The sequence below is a fragment of the Anabrus simplex genome, chromosome 10, assembly GCF_040414725.1.
Source record: "Anabrus simplex isolate iqAnaSimp1 chromosome 10, ASM4041472v1, whole genome shotgun sequence".
Classification (NCBI taxonomy): Eukaryota; Metazoa; Arthropoda; class Insecta; order Orthoptera; family Tettigoniidae; genus Anabrus; species Anabrus simplex.
In genome coordinates, this window is record NC_090274.1 from 60,573,509 (window position 1) to 60,586,413 (window position 12,905).

The window sequence follows — 12,905 nt, forward strand, 5'->3', positions numbered from 1 at the left end:
TTGGCGGCCCTGAAGATGGTTTTCCATGGTTTTTCGCATTTTCACACCAGGCAAATGCTGGGGCTGTACCTTAGTACCACGGCCGCTTCCTTCCCACTCCTATCCCATCGTCACCATAAGACTCCTGGGTGATGAGGTTGTAATTGCTGTCCGTGGGCGGGTGCGACTTAAAGCCAATTGTAAAAACAACATACACAGTGACACACTAGACAGTAGCAGTGACTCAAACTAGTCTTCACCAGCTCAAAGACCGCAGGATACCAAAACAGTATGATATTGTGGGAGATTGAAGTCTAAAACAAAGAAGTATGAATTGATACAATGTCTGTAAAGATGGCAGCACCATCCAGTAAGGTTTGGTTACTAGAGTTCTGAAGAAGGAGCAAATTGGATGTGTGCACTTACCATGTGGTAACAGCTCTGTAAGGTATGTCACCATCCTCACGCACGAGCGAAACCTGCCACAGCGAGAGCCCAAGACTGGTGTGCAGATGCAAGCATTACTGGAAGTTTGAAGCGTAGAACCCAGCAAATTAAAAATGCAGATCAGAATTCTAATTAATAAGTTAGGTACAGAGTAATTAAAGGTTAACATGGGCCCCAGTTCCAGATGCTGGGAACACGTACTTGTGCTCTTGTACACAAGTCGTCATTGGTTATTTCTGTACACTAGCGTATCATTGACAAACCTGAGTTAATGTACCATTTAGTACCTTATCAGTTGCTCAAAATGACCTTAGTGCAAGCATGACATTGGTGTACGAGATTCTTATGCACCCTTTCAGATATCCCTGTTGTGTGTTGAATCGCATCACTTGCAACTACAATCCTGGCAACTAATTCCATGTCCATGTCCATTGGAGTCTTACACATACAGTAAGGCATCTTGTATTTCCTGTTTAATTTTATACGGTAATACAGACCCAAGTGGACACAGACATGGGATTTGTTGCCAGGATTTTAGTCACCTGCGATTTGAAAGGGTGCGGGAGTATCTTATACATCAATATCGTGCTTGCATTGAAGTTGTTGGACATCATTTTTTTGTGAGGTGTAAAATTATACATGAACTCAGGTTTGTCAATGATAATGGTACTGTAAAAACTAGATGCTAATAAAATAACTGTAATTAATGTGAAAACGAAATGACAGTAATCTGGAAAATGGTAATAAACATGTTTAAGCTGGATTCTCAGACTGTAAGGTTCCCTATCTCAAAATGTTTAGTAGAGCATCTCTTGTTTAAATTTTGCATGCTTTTACTAAAAAGAAATCGTGTATGTATATTGAGTGCGGTAGCAAAGTGTTATAATCACTGGCTCCTTGCTAAGGTAGGTGTAGGATATTTGAATTACATGTAAAACTTAAGAGATCTCGTAACTGAGTGTAATTATCAACAATAACATAAGGCTAGCTTTATATCTACATTCCCTATTGAAACTTGACGATCATGTTTCAATTTTCGAAGTTTCTTAGCGTAGAGAAACCAAAATGTAAATTTGAATATAATGTAGGGGCCTACCAATTTAAACTGACCTGCAAGTCAGTGAGATCAGAAAGTTGTCCATACTTGTCAGAAATTATTATCTAGTTGTATTGCCAACTCTTGTGGAACTGCTAAACAGTTGTTATTGAAAATGGTCCTTATAATCTGAACCTAATCAGCTTAAAAACTTACCAATCTTGGTTCAGTTTTGGAGAAATTATCGTTTATGTCCAACCCATGTCCTATAATACCAATATAAATGGTCCGTTATTGGACATTATAAATTTTCCAGCTAGCTCATTCTATTTATAAACAGTTGTTATTGAAAATGGTCCTTATAATCTGAACCTAATCAGCTTAAAAACTTACCAATCTTGGTTCAGTTTTATAGTTACCATTTATATTGGTATTATAAATTTGCTCATTCAGGACAAATATTTCAGATTCCCTATGGGAATCAACATCTATATCAACCCATGTCCTGTTTCTTTATGGGATCGGGTATGAAGAGTTTTTATGACCGGATGCCCTTTCCGACGTCAACCTCATCAGAGGAGTTAATGAGATGAAATTAATGACGTGATATATATGATGGTAGGAAGGAAGAGGGTGAAACCCAGTGCCGGCACATAGCCTACAGCTCTCAAATAGCACCAACGGGTCTGCTCAAAGCTCAACGTCGCCTTCCGATGGGTGAATCACCTTCAGCAGCATCATGTGCCCTCACTCCGTATGAGCACTGAAGAGAGAGGTTTATAATTGAATCCAGTTTTTTGGCGTGTCATGTAGATTAAAAATTGTATACCACCATCCCCCCTACCATGCCAGCCAACATTCTGATGGTGAATTATTTTTTTTGACCTGTGGGACTCGAACTGGCTAACCTTGATGTCAGACTATAAGATTTGATGCTTAAACGATCACGGCCACCAGGGGCTATTTAGAGAAATGATCATGAATTTTTTTACACTTTTTAATTCTTTCTTAATCTGTTTACCATGAAAGGTTGGTTTTTCCCTCAGACTCCGCAAGGGGTCCAACCTTTACTGCCTCAAGGGCAGTGTCCTGGAGCATGAGATTTTGGGTCTGGAGGATACAACTGAATTGGAGGACCAGTACCTTGCCCAGGCGGCCTCACCTGCTATACTGAACAGGGGCCTTGTGGGGGGATGGGAAGATTGGAAGAGGGAAGGAAGCAGTTGTGGCCTTAAGTTAGATACCATCCCGGAATTTGCCTAGAGGAGAAGTAGGAAATCACAGAAAACCACTTCAAAGATGGCTGAGGTGGGAATCAAACCCCTCTCTACTCAGTTGACTTCCCGAGGTGAGTGGACCCGTTCCAGCCCTCGTACCACTTTTCAAATTTTATTGCAGGGCCGGGAATCGAACCCGGGTCTCTGGGGCTGGCAGCTAATCACACTAACCACTACACCACAGAGGTGGACTTTATTAATACTTACGAAATCAAGTGCTAGCGTTTTAAATGCCAAGCTTCTTAGGAGGTCCAGAGTACAAGAGACATACTCTTACCCAGCGAGTTAGCCATGCGGTTAGGGCTGCGTAGCTGTGAGGTTGCATTTGGGAGATGGTGGGTTTGAATCCCACTATCAGCAGCCCTGAAGATGATTTTCCATTGTTTCCCATTTTCACACCAGCAAATGCTGAGGATGTACCTTCCGCGATCTTCCCAGTCCTAGCTTTGCCGAAAACTTTCAGTGTGTGTATGCGACGTTAAACCACTAGCAAAGCAGAAAATAGTTGAGGGGATGATAAACGCGTGCCCTTTCAGTATCTCGTGCCAGCAAAACCAGTGTGCCATTTTAAACTGTGGTAAAATTAGAGTGGTTTTACTATAGGTCATTCCATGTTTTAAAAAAAACTGTATTGCTCTTATGACGAGGTTGCCATACCGAACAGCTCTGCTTAACAGCATCACGGGGAAACAAAGGCACATATATTGATGAAACTCAGCATTTAATTTCAAGATAAAAGGGGGAAGAAACTGAGCTGAAAATTATTTTTTTTATAACATCTAGGGTACATGAATTTTTGAGGGGGCTTATTTAGGTTTTTACAATAACATGGGTAAATTACTGCACATGAAGTTCAAGATAAATTATGGGAGAAAATGAACAATTTTTATAGGCTCCAGGGTGAGGGATGCAGTTAATTTAATAAATTTGCCCAGGCAACACCAGGTACTTGTTTTGCCCCACAAAAATAATGGTAAAAAATAAATGCAGTTGTGAAAATAGGTGGCAAAAAAGAAGTGCACTTAACAAACAAAACCAAGCACGGATAAAAATCATAGCAAATTTCTGTATCGGTAAAAGTCATGCTGTGATGTATCGCTGCACACCACAGCATGAATATCTTCAGTAACAACTGCTATACACTACGAGGATATTAGAACATACACAAATAAATAGAAGACTGCTCTCCAACAACGATAAGCTGCCGACGATTCACGGCGTAACAAATTATGCATTATATGTACCTGAGCGACTCAGAAGGAAAATGAAGGGGGCAACGAAGCGATGGCTGTTCTCGCTATGTGCTCTTCCCCTAGTGAACGTAGATAGATAATGCCTTTATTGGTGGCGAAGTTAGGGTTCAAGGCCCTCTCTTACACTTAACCACTAGAAGAGTATACATTTACATAATTACAAACACAAATGAAACAAATAATATTATTAATAATAATAATAGAGACTTTTAAGTAATTTTAATAGCTTATGGGGAAAAAACATCCTTTTCTGTTCTTTCATAATACATTATAAAGTAAATTATAATATTCCTCAATCGCAAAGAATTATGGGTGGCCATGAGGGGGTGTGTTCACTCTTTGTAGGTCCCTGAGAGCAATACTGTTTTTGTAACATGGAATGATCTATAATGGGCAGTTGTGTGCAATAGATTTACATGCACACTTCCAATTGTTGGCAGTACTGCTGTGTTTAAGGTTTTGATAACGGCAACAGGTTATCCTTGCACCTGCGGAAGCATCTTTGTGAAATGTTTCCAGTTTAGATAACAAAACCCTACTGGCCAAATTTCTAAGATTCAGTGTTGAGAGAGTTGCCTCATCATTCTCAGACATCACACAGTGGTTTTTGCAGGTGCTTCGATGATATGTATTAAGTACTGCTATTGCACAAGTGGGGGAGTAAAAATGCTCTCCTCTTGTGCAATAGCAGTACTATATTGTATGTGCTTACTAATATTAATTTTTCTGTTTTTCCCTTTCTTTTTGAACAGGAAAGTCCGTGATTCATGAAAGTTTCAACGCAGAACCTGGACACTTGAAATGAGGTGTGGGACTTAGGGTATATTTGTAAGCTGTTTTTCTGCTCAAAATGAGCATTTTGCAGTCAAATTTAGCTGAAATAAGCATATTTTACTAGTTATTTTCAATTTTTTCAGAATTATAAGTAAAAAAAAAGTTAATTTATTTTGAATGTAATTATGGAAAAAAAATGAAAAAAAACTAAGTCCAAAATTTTCTAATTTTGGTTTATTCCAAGTGGAAAACCTGAAATGTTAAATGATTTTGTTTTATTATATGAAAAGGAAAAATATAAGGAATGCATATTATTAACAAGTCTTCTGTTATTTCCATCCTTTATTACAATTTTCTCTTTGCTACAATTGGTAGAGGATGAGGAAAGATGCCAAATCCTTCAGTTTTAACATACCTTCAATATTCCAAACAAGAAAACTAGCAGTTGTTAGCAAACATAGTCAGGAAACAGTTGCCAATTTTATATTACAAACAGGCTACAATACTTAACTGAATACCTGAACAGAATACAAATACTGCATTTATGAAGTGTAATTACACAGTATCATGGAAAAAGTACTGGGATGCTATAAATTGTATGCTATGCAGGGTTATGCAGCTAAGTTGTTCACTTCAACAATTAAAAATATTGACATTCTGTGTTCACTTTCAGTAATGGTACCAAGCAGCTCATAATTAGATTTACAGTACTTTTTCATTTCATTAGTATCCTCCAAATAATGATACTGGTTTTAAAAAATTGAATTACACTGTTTTCTACACAGCCTTAAAACCTACAAACATTACAAATTCAGCACCATCATTATTTTGAAAAGCAGACAAGTATTTCAAGAACATGCAAGTTATTTAGCTGGGGACTGCCCTGTTTGATTACACTATGTATAAAACAAACGCTTGCTGTTGACAGTGTCACTTTACGTTATAGATAAGCATTCTTTCTACTGTACTCGTAAATACACCATGATAAAATGTATGATCTAACCCCTTTAACATCTCTGTAGATAACAGGTAAAAGAAAACCTGATGAGACAGATTCTATGAGACTACATTATTATCCAGACATGACAAAACACACAGGACCAAACAAGCTATCTGCGCAGTGTGGGCCGCTAAGTTAGCTTACGTTCAGATGGTGGGAGAATCAAACCCCGCTTTCTGCAGTCCTCACTGTGTTTTTATGATTTTCACTTTAATGCTATGATGGCCACCTTCCTGATCCTAGTCTTTTCCTAACCCATCAGTGCTAACACTAGGAAAAAGAAAACCATGACTGACATCAGGAAAGACATCTCCCCATAAAACCAGGCCAAATCAACATGCATGGCACAGATTGCAACACATCCCCACTAAGTTGTGGGAAAAGGGGCAGAGAAAGGAGAAACATTCATAAACAAACAGAAAGGACTAGCTTCAATGTTTTGAAGTAAAAAGTGGTTCAATTCTTCAAAGAATGTACAAAAAGAACAGCCAGGACCAGAAAAGAAAATTCTGATAGGAAAGGAAACCCTATGCACATCCACTTTTCCTTTCCCTGTTATCTACAGCAATGTTAATGATGTTAAAGCATACATTTTATCAAATTTATGAGCACAGTAGGGAAAATACCTATCTGTCACAAAGTGAAACAACTGTCAACAGGTAGCCCTGTTTCATACATAACAAATCAAACAGGGCAGTCCCCAGCACTAGCAAATGAAGCAAGTTTGAGTACATTAAATTTTCAAGAAGCACTTATCCAATTTTCAAAATAATCAGTGCTGAATTTACAAGGTTTTTAGGTTTAAGGCTATTTGCACAAAAGTGCATTTCCATTGGAAAAAACCCACAGTACCATTATCACAGAAGGTAACAGACTTGACTGTAATATCGCGGAGCACATTCATCCACTAAATATTCACCGCTATCTTAAAAAAGCACTGTAAGTCTGATTATGAACCCCTTGGTACCATTACTGGAAGTGAAAACAGAATATCAATATCTTGAACAATTCAAGAGTTATTTGAGGTAGACAACTTAGCTGAAGAACCCTGTATATTTGGATCACTTCTCAAATTTCAAAATATTACACAGTTTCTCTACAATCCAAACTTAAGATGCCAAATATGTAATGGATTAATTTCCAATTATAGCCTAATGTAAGAACATGTTTGTGTAAATATCAGAGTACCTATGAAAATTATTATCAACATGGCTTAAAAACTCAGAAAATGTTCAGCTATTTGCAAAATAATTTTTTAAGGGACATCTCATCCTTACCAATTTAAAATATAATACATTACAAACAAACCAGCAATAAATAAAAACTGCACTAGTTACTAAATTATTTTGCATTTAATTGCCAAAAAGATGAAATTTTAAGACTATAAAATTTACCACAAGTAGTAACAATAGTTGAAGTCTTAGAAAAGTATACTTTTGGCCACAAAAACACTTCCCAATGTTAACAGTTAAAAGCACTGTTATATCACCTAGTAATAAGAACAGGATCACCTATGTACAAATCAAGGTGTCCCAAAACTTTATTTTAATGAAGGTAAAATTAAGCCACTATTTTCTTTTCTTGATTGCTGAACAATTTTCTAACAGCCATAGCAAATCTCCATCTGCTCCTCCATGAAGGACAGGAAAAATACAGCTCTCAGCAACTGCAAGCAAAAAGAAAATTATTTGAAAATTAATCCCTTAAATTGGAATATCACTGATCATATCACATGTTACATAAATATACATCCAAATCATTCAATATACATCCAAACAATCACACCAATTAGAAACAAATCTGTCAGGGTTCATTTAGACAATAGTGGCACATATCATGGGATCCATCAACAGAATTTTCATTCATAAATATTGATAGTACTGGGATGTGGCACACCCATTACCCATTACACAAAGTCAAGCATGCAGCACAGAAGACCTACTAGAATAAATAACTCCAATCACCTAATTCCTGAAACTGCAGAGGGAGTAATTTTTTTTTCGTTGCCTTTAGGCCATCTGTGGACCACAGTGCTTGTGTTCTAGCTGTGTTTTTGTCGTCTGCCCTTTTTAGCGTACTGGATTGTGTTCTTAGTGGTCTCTTGAGCCTTCCTGTTGGCTCAGTATTCCTTCATTTTATCGCTGAATTCTTTCCTGCGCTCCTCTGACCAATTCCCGGTTCCTTTGTGGCTAGCTGATGTTAGGGATGTTAGGAAAGGTTTAGTTTTGACCATTAAACCGTATGCATTCCTGTCAGTAATGGCGGCTTGATTAATATTAAGCTCTGCAAGATCTTTGTCCACTTGTTTGGTTCAGGGGAATCCAGTAGCTTTGCCTTTGTTAGCAACCTTGAAGATCTTGTGGGATAATCTATTAGGATCCATTCTGTATAGGTGTCCATAGAAAGTCAGACGTTTTCTTCTGATGGCATCTATGAGGTTTTCTTGATGCTGGTAGAGCTCATTGTTGGGTTTGTACCATCCATCGCCTTCCATCTGGTAGGATCCTTGGCCCTATTATTCTTCTCTGGAATTTCCGTTCTTGCACTTCAAGGGCTCTCAGTGAGGTCTTTTTAGTTAGGGATAGGCATTCTGATGCGTAGAGGACTGATGGTGTGACTACTGCATTATAGTGTCTCAGTTTTACATTCTTTGATAAATGCTTTGAGGCATACAGTTTTCTGCACGCATGGTAGGCCTTGTCTAATTTGATTTTCCTTTGTTCAAGAGCCATCGTTTCACTTAGGTCCTCCGATATCCACTATCTGAGGTACTTCACATTTTTAGCTCTCTTGACATGTTTTGTATCACCGACTCCCATTGTTGTAGGAAGATCTTTGATGTTGGTGATAAACTCGGTCTTTCCAATGTTGATCATGAGGCCCGCTTTAGCTGCTATAGAGTGCAGTGTTTGAAGCTGCATAGTGGCCTCATGCATGTCGTTTGCTAGTGAAGTAAGGTCATCAGCAAAGGCCAGGCATGGAATCCTCAGGTTGTCTGATTTAAACCCCATCCTTAATCTGGTGTTCTCAGGTAATGACCTGGTCCATTCTCTTATGATCTTTTCCAGGACAGTTAAATAATATGCATGAGATACCATCTCCTTGCCTCACCCCTGTTTTGATTGTGAAGCTCTCTGATAACTGATCTCTGAACTTAACTTTGGAAGTTGTGTTGTGCGGGGTGGCTTGCACCAACCCATTAATTTTTTCATTTAGTCCCAGTTCTCTTAAGGTGTTGAAGAGTGATTCTATCCACGGAATCAAATGCCTTCTGAAAGTTGACAAAGATAGCTACCCACTGTCAGCATCTTTTCTTGCTATATTTAAGGATGGTCTTCAGATCTTGTATCTGTTCAGCACAAGACCTTGCAGTTCTGAACCCTACTTGATATTCTCTTAATTCTCTATCCAGTTGTCTTGTTATGTGCCGTTCCAGAATCTTCGAAAAGACTATACGATACTGAAAGGAGTGATATTCCTCCATAGTTGCTGGGATCTGTTTTGCTTCCCTTCTTGTGAATTGGGTGGATAACAGCTGATGTCCAATCATCTGGGAGCCTTTCCTTAGCCCATATGTCTAAGATTACTTTGTGTATGTGCCTGAATGATGCTCACCAGCTTGTTTCAACATTTCTGCCACTATTCCGTCTTCTCCAGGAGCTTTGTTGTTCTTGAGAAGTTGAATGGTCTCTCGTACTTTATAGGTGGGAGGAGGGATGTCTTTAGTGTCCGGGTTAGCTGGTTCTCTAACTGGGAGGTGCTGCGCAGGTTCTTCAGCATTCAAAAGTTCTTGGAAATAATCAGCTAGGGTCTTGATGCAGTCATCATGTTATTATAATCCTAATTGTTTTGATACATGCATAGTTTTCCTTATTACAATTAGTTTATCTGCTACTGCATTAAAGACTATAATTAAGCCTAATGTTTGCACACATTCTCTAAGTTGTCAGTTTATTTTTCCTACATGTTAAACAGTGTTATATAATTTGGAACAACATATTTTATCCTATCCGAACCGGGCAAGTTGGCCGTGCAGTTAGGGGTGCGCAGGTGTGAGCTTGAATCTGGGAGAGTGGGTTAGAACCCCACTATCGGCAGTCCTGAAGATGGTTTTCAGTCGTTTCCCATTTTCACACCAGGCAAATGCTGGGGCTGTACCTTAATTAAGGCCACGGCCACTTCCTTCCAACTCCTAGGCCTCTCCTATCCCATCATCGCCATAAGACCTGTGTCGGTGCAACATAAAGCAAATGATAAATATCCTATCCGTCATTAGTTGAATGGAGGAACATGCAAGTGACTACTAGCACTAAATGTGGCAAAACAGTAAGGTGCAGCCGATGCTGCTTTAACTAACACACAACAGTGTTCTCCCCAGAGATTTTCATCAGCTGGGTGGCAAGAATTAGTAACCAGGCAGGCAATACTATGTAAGAAAAAAAAGAGAATGATAAAATTTCAATTTAGTCTCCTCAATATAGTTCAGTTTTGGCATTAATACTATTGTTGTCACAAACAAGACAGTATTTTGAAAGACTAGGGTTCTGCTCGTTCACAATCATGTAGCAACAGGCCATACCACTCAGTTGCTGTGGAGTGCCATATGGATTTGTGACATCAGGCAGAATACAGCGCTTGCATGCGATTCCGCATGACACTATGTGATAATCAAGCTAAACATTGAAACTCCAATATAATTGATGCAATTATGCTGACAATAATGATTTATCACTTAAAACAGTTTTACAGTATTTACATTTTAATTTGGAACACCTAATGACTCAAATATGTATTAATATTATGTAACTAGCACATATCTACATTATGTTAGCCAGGCAGTCTGTAAAAACGGCAGGGCTGTGCGCCCATTAAAAAGGCCCAAGAAGATCACTGCACAACTGTGGTGTTGACTGACAAAGATTTGTTATTCGTCTGTACAATAGTACACCGTAACACTTCATTTATATAGAGGCAATTGTGAAATATTAGAAATATTTAATTCGTATGTAATTGACCCCTTAACCCTAGACCGGGCGCACTGGTTTTTGTCAACCAGCGCTCTATTTTATGTCGTAATTCCCAGAACTGTCAGTCTTTCACCACCTTGCAACTACTGTATTACCTTTGCTCTTACTCTTGACCTTCAGTTCAGTAGAATTTCAACAACAGCGGAAGCGATACGCGAGTAATTATTTCGAGCAAAATCTTGGAACCCGAAGCTGGTTGACAAAGTCAACCGCGTGCCTGGTCATGTAAGTAAAATTTATTTCTTTAAAATTTCCTTTCCTCTGTACTTTTCGGGTAATTAGCGAAAGTCAGGTGTAATTACATGTAGTATATTTCTATTTTAGGTCTCGTTTTGTCAATGAAGAAGACATATCTGACATTTTGAGCCAGTTGTCAGATGAAATTATAAACGTATCGGATCAGTGAGAAGACGATAACGAAAGGAAATTTATCTTCATGAGAGATGGAGGAACGTGGTCCACGACGGACTTTACAAAACTTACGAGGATAAAAACAAGGAATATTGTATAAATACTGCCAGGACCGGAAGGGGAGGCGAGGAAGGTATCAACAGAAATTGACCGTTTCATACAGTTGATATACGCCGAGATGGTTGATGAACTATTATACTGGACTAATTTGTACATTTCTAGGAAGCGGGAGGAAGTGAATTACAGCCGTAAGGGTGATGCTAAATTTGCAAACCGCAGTGAAATTATGGTACTGCTCGGGGGATAAGGTGTGAAAGATTTCCTGGACATGGTAACAAAGTTTATTTTTCATCCAGTAATTTTTGGCTATTATATCTGATCATTTCATTGTATAATTGTGCAAATATTAAAATACGACCATTATTTTAATTTAATTACGTATTTACTGCTTAACTCATTTTAAATAGGCGCAGTATTCATGTTCATATCAGAATTAGTTCACATTCTCATGATTATCCGCTTTAACTACATTCATATTAATCACTAATACAAGTTTTTGATTTCATTTGAAGAATAACATTGAAACAAAAGATAAAACGCCGTTAAATGAAATGTTTATGCGATTGGAAGCCTGTAAATTACTGAAAACATAACTGGTTGACAAAGTCAACCGCACACCCGATAGTGTGACAGAAATTGGCGCCTCCGGTCTAGGGTTAAAGTCATTCTTAAAGCAAATGGTAACATCATAAGTTCCTTGCTCAAGAGTGGTTTAACAGATGGCTACATTTCTAGAAAACAGAACTTAAAGAATTAGAGTAGCTAACGCATTGCGCATAATAACCAAATCCCTTTAAAATAAAATAAAATTTAGTTGACAGATAACAGTATGATACACAGAGGTAATAAGGTAACAAACTCACCAGGGGTATTAGCATAGTAGAGGTATCCGATTAAAAGAGATTAACAGACCCCGACCGAGGTTGAACCCTTTCCCCTAAATCAAGATCGAACTAGTTACCGGCAATTTGTTGACTACCTAAAAGAAAGGGACAGAATAAAGGAAGAAAACAAGGTTTATTGAAAAAAATTCAAAGGAAAAATATAAGTGAGTCAGAGTAGGAAATCTAAGATATTACAAGGTCAAGGTATTCTACTCATACATACATTCATTATCTTTGTGCAAGAGCATCAACATGTCTTAAAATAATTTCTTTTCATGGTGCAGGCACCACCCATTAATTCAATATTCCACCTCATTTGCAAAGACAAATAATTCTGAGATTAAATAATTTAGGTCTATCAAAATTTTTATTTTTACCCAAGAATTTAAATATATAGTATTTTGAAAAGGCCAGGCCAAAGACTACACCCATGCCAGAAAATGCAATAGAGGCACACAGGCCCCCCCCCCCCAATCTTATATACACAGCCCCCCCCCAATCTTATATAATCATATAAGGTGAACGAATGGAAAAACTGACTACACAAGGTCTCAGACGCAAGAGAGGAAAAGCAGCGACTTGCGCGCAAGACGAAAGAAACCTGGGCAGCCACCACAAGATTAATCCTGTAATGGTTAAGAGCAGGGTGCCACAGGGCAGTATTCTATGACTGTAAAAAACAGTTTGCAACAGTGCACTAACAATTTTCAGCTTGGTGGTCAAAACCTTTATTCTTGTTCTAACTAGGTCCACACTC

At 38.3% G+C, this 12,905-nt stretch overlaps 2 long non-coding RNA genes across 2 annotated transcripts in view; one reads left to right on the plus strand and one right to left on the minus strand.

Annotated features, from left to right (window-relative positions):
• Nucleotides 1-5,001, plus strand: part of LOC136882270 (uncharacterized) — a 40,027-nt gene extending 35,026 nt beyond the window's left edge. Inside the window, exon 5 of the long non-coding RNA XR_010861125.2 lies at nt 4,745-5,001. This is a non-coding gene — a long non-coding RNA (uncharacterized lncRNA). The remainder of the gene's footprint in view (nt 1-4,744) is intronic.
• A 202-nt stretch (nt 5,002-5,203) lies between these two features.
• The window catches only part of LOC136881985 (uncharacterized), a 50,609-nt gene continuing 42,907 nt past the window's right edge, over nt 5,204-12,905 (minus strand). Inside the window, exon 3 of the long non-coding RNA XR_010861064.2 lies at nt 5,204-7,432. This is a non-coding gene — a long non-coding RNA (uncharacterized lncRNA). The remainder of the gene's footprint in view (nt 7,433-12,905) is intronic.